The sequence below is a fragment of the Austrofundulus limnaeus genome, unplaced genomic scaffold (genome assembly GCF_001266775.1).
Source record: "Austrofundulus limnaeus strain Quisiro unplaced genomic scaffold, Austrofundulus_limnaeus-1.0 Scaffold628, whole genome shotgun sequence".
Classification (NCBI taxonomy): Eukaryota; Metazoa; Chordata; class Actinopteri; order Cyprinodontiformes; family Rivulidae; genus Austrofundulus; species Austrofundulus limnaeus.
The window spans coordinates 118,719-123,113 of record NW_013953030.1 but is presented as its reverse complement, the minus strand read 5'-3'; positions in this window follow the sequence as shown (position 1 = coordinate 123,113).

Genomic DNA, 4,395 nt, shown 5'->3' with positions numbered 1-4,395 from the left:
AGTCAAGATGAGTAAACCTGACTCATTCTAGAATATCCCAACTTATTTATATCAATTTTCCCATCATTGTTGCCAGACGAACAATTAGTATTGTATTTGTACAATAATTGTGCCCTCTGTACATTGAAAGATCTGTAATCCCATAATGTACAATAATTTGACTGCGCCAATTAATCCATTACCAAACAATTATTAGAATACAATGTGCTTTTACCACACTAGCTTGTTTATGTTACATTTACACTCACGTGCCTTTTATGTTTTTGCAGACTGTTCAGCTCAGGCCACTGACTCATCCTGCACAAGTTGAGATGCTGTTCTACAATGGGGACTTTTTGCAACCCTTATGCTAGATTTATAGGTAAAAATGTGTTACAGTCTATAATTGGTACTGTCTATAATGATGTTCCAGTAAAGGAGATAATTCTGAGCCACTTTGCAACTGGGGCGTGGATGACAGGTTTCCTCAAAATACATTGGTTTTTCTATTTCTTACGATTTCATTAAATTGCAGGGTAAAGCAAACAAAATACATTAGTTGTACATTAAAAACTTTAAATAGTCCACTTTTTAAATGTTAGTGTGGTATCTTTATTCAAGTATAAATCAGTACGTGTTTGAACAAAACTTATTCAACCAGTTTGGCAGTATGCATCGAGTCATTGTCCATTTGGAAGACCCACTTGCATCCAAGTTTTAACTTCTGGGCTGATGTTTTGAGATGTTGCTTCAATAATGGTTTTTCCTCATGATGCTGTCTACTTTGTGAAGTGCACCAATCCCTCCTGCAGCAAAACAACCCCACAACATGATGCTGCCACCCCCCGTGTTTCACGAGATGATGTTCTCAGCCTTGCAAGCTTCCCCATTTTTCATCCAAACATAACAATGGTCATTGTGGATGAAGAGTTCCACTTTAGTTAGGTCAGACTACAGGATATGTCTCCAAAAATGAAGGTCTTACAAACTTTAATTTGTTTTTATTTTTGTTTCTTTTGAAGTAATGGCTCCTTCCTGGCAGAGTAGCCTTTCAGCCCATGTGGATACACAACTCTGTGGATAATGGCACATTCTTACCAGCTTCAGTCAACATTTTCACCAGGGGCCTCATGTACAAAGACTTGCATGGATTTCTTACTGAAACGTGACATACGGTCAAATCCAGAAAATGGCGTATGCACAAAAAGTCCAGATGTATCAAATTGTGCGCCTGAATCCACACACATTTCTTTTGTACATCCCAATCAACGTGGAACTGAGTGCACGTAAGACACCTCCCCTGACACGCCCTCATTTACATATGTTAAACAGATGCAAATTACTTCCTGCATGTGTGATGGACATGTTTGAGTGATCCTTGCGCGATCAGACATGATTTCTAGATTCAGGAAAATAATGCATTAAATATAATGTGAGTGAGAAAAAAATCTAAGTAAGAACAAGAATAAAATATGTTTGTCACGCAAAGAACAAGTGATTGTGTGTGTGTGTGCGCGCGTGTAACTGCTGTGGTGCGCAACCGGCTCATCCATCCATTCTGAGCCTGGAAATATTAACTTTACGCATGAGTTTATTACCATAATTAGAGAGGAATAGAGGAAGTTAGATGTTTGGTAGAACATACAGTAGATGTTTGCGCTGATATGAAGAAATGAGTCTCTGCACCTCAGTGGAGCGTTTTCATGATGTCACAAAATTTTGGAGAGTTAGAATCATATGGATGAGACATTCTATTGGGCATGACTCGGCTTTGGGTGGACTGGACAGGCACAGTCCCAATCGGTCTGCCAGCTCCCTCTGGAAAGCTCCTGTGCGACCCCAGTTCAATCGCTGCTGCTGCACGTGCACATGCATGCACATCGGATCCTCGCTGTGTCGTGCTCCAGAGCGCAGCAGTGCCAAACTGAAAAAGGATTTTTCCTCAAAACAGCTGATGATTCACTCGTCATCATGGATCAGAAAATTCTGTTTGTAAATAAATGCTCTGCATGTTGCACTATTTATTATATCCTCTAGTAAGGCTGAATCAGTTCCCAGTAAATGCATTTTTGGCACAACTTTGCACTTCTTTTATCTAACTGTGTCCATGTGAATGTAATAATTGTTAATCATGTGTGTCTGGTTTGAACAATAATCAATTTCACATCATGAACAGTTTCTCAGAATCACCTCTAAGTGTCGCCAATGGAACCAAAACCACAGAAATGTGCGTATGCCAGCCCTGGAGTTGGCATGGGGCTGCGCACATTTCCACGTTCATTTCAGTTTTGAAACATCCGGAGTTTTGCGTGGAAAATGGCGTACGCAAGCTTTTTGTGCATACGCACCATTGATACATGAGGCCCCTGGTTTTTTTGCTTTTGTTCTTGGGTTGATATGCACATTTCAGACCAAAGCACGTTCATCTCTGGGACACAGAATCTGTCTCCTTCCTGATCGGTATGATGGCTGGACAGTCCCATCTTATACTTGTGTATAATTATTTGTGCAGATGAACAAGGCACCTTCAGACATCTGGAAATTGCACCCAAGGATGAACCAGACATGTACAAGTCCACAAGTCTCTCCCTGATATGTTGGCTGATTTATTTTGACTTTCCATAACGGTACACAAGTAGGAAGTGTGTTTCAGGTGTGACATAAATTACATCCGTGCATGTATCTCTAATTAACTCAAATGTTATCAATAAACCTATCAGAAGCTTCCAAAAACATGACATCAAATATCTAAAAGCATAATAATGGGGCTACAACAACCCGATGGTTGTACATACAAATTAGTTAATTGTTTTTGTTAATCTCCACCTCCGTACCTCTTATTAGTTAATTCTCAACACCTGTGCGCGATGTGGTGACTCACCGTTAAAACCGCCCACAATCCCAGGCACTTTGTTCGTTCACTAGCCTGGAGAAAAAGTGATCAGCATTCCTGTGTTGCTCTGGCAGTGACCGCATAAAAGACGAGGCCAGACAATTCCCTCGTTAGATGGGTCACCACTACTGGAAACACTGGAGAAAACTGTTGTAAGCCGAACAAAGACACCAAAAAGAAAAATAAGGCCAAGGAGTATAGTCCCTTGTGACAAGCCAAACAACAGGGAATCATTGCTGGAGAAAATCGCCGAAGAATGACGTCACCACAAGCACCTGAAGCCTTGTCGGTAGAACGCATGGTTTGATGACGCACGCAATCTCTAAGCCAGCCTAATGGAAGTCTCCCTTTCAAAATAAAAGCCTTGTGTGTGTGTTTAAAATAATGAACTAAAAACTAAGAGACAATCCAAACTTTTCTTTTTAGCATTCAATACAATCACACCTTACCACAAGTCACCAACCTCTACCAAGTAAGTTTGTTCCATATTTTGTTATCTCACAGAAAATCAGTGTTGTAATGTAAAACTGTGTTTTTGTTTTGTTTAGCTCCTTCATTTTTCTGTATTGCTGTGAAGTAAAAATTAATTTAAAATGAAAACCTCTGAACTGAAGCCAAGCTTGGTGAAGCCTAAAGCTTGTATTGGACTTTAAAGTGGTTAAAGCACCACTAATGGACATTGGGGGGAGGGATAATTTGATTTATTTAGTATTGTTTTGTATTTGAACTATTTTTATTTGTATAAATAATATATTTACAAGAGAACCTCATTTTTGCTGTGTTCTACTTGTTTATGTTTCCATTTTTGTCACTGAATTAATAAGGTTGAAAAGGGTGTGTAATTATTTTCTTTTGGTAACTTACATGTCCTTGTGTGATAGGTCAAAACAAAATAAACCCTAAACCATAATAAAAACAGTAAAATCACACACACACACACACACACACACACACACACACACACACACACACACATAAGCTCTCTCTCTCTTTCAAAAAAAAAAAAAAAAAACAGCACAAACACACACACTCACACTAGCATATAGAGTCACCAGTCCAGTCTTCCATCTGGAGAAGCACAAACAGGCTCTGTGAAATTAGAAGTGAGCATGCCAACAGTTCTAATTGGTCAAACACTTGAATGCTGATTTATTTATGTGTTTATTTTCACTAAAAAAGGAATTCAGTTTCTTCCTTTGTCTTAACTTTATTACATCAATTGTTTTGTAACTGTTTAGCCAAACACTGTTTTGTCTTACTGTATATAACGATTTTGTTTACATAAAACAGAAAGTGTGTTTGCATGTGTTTTTGATTGTGAGGTAGAAAAAATCTTGAACTTTTTGAGAAAATCTGTTTGTTTTATTATGACATAAAGTGATAGTTCAGATCTTTTGATGTGGGGTTTTGTGAAAAAAAGTTATGAATATTTAATTTATTACCTGTTGTAAATAATATTTTGAATGACCACATTAGATTAAAAAAAATCACAATTTATCTCAAGATGTTTTTGTGATTAATTG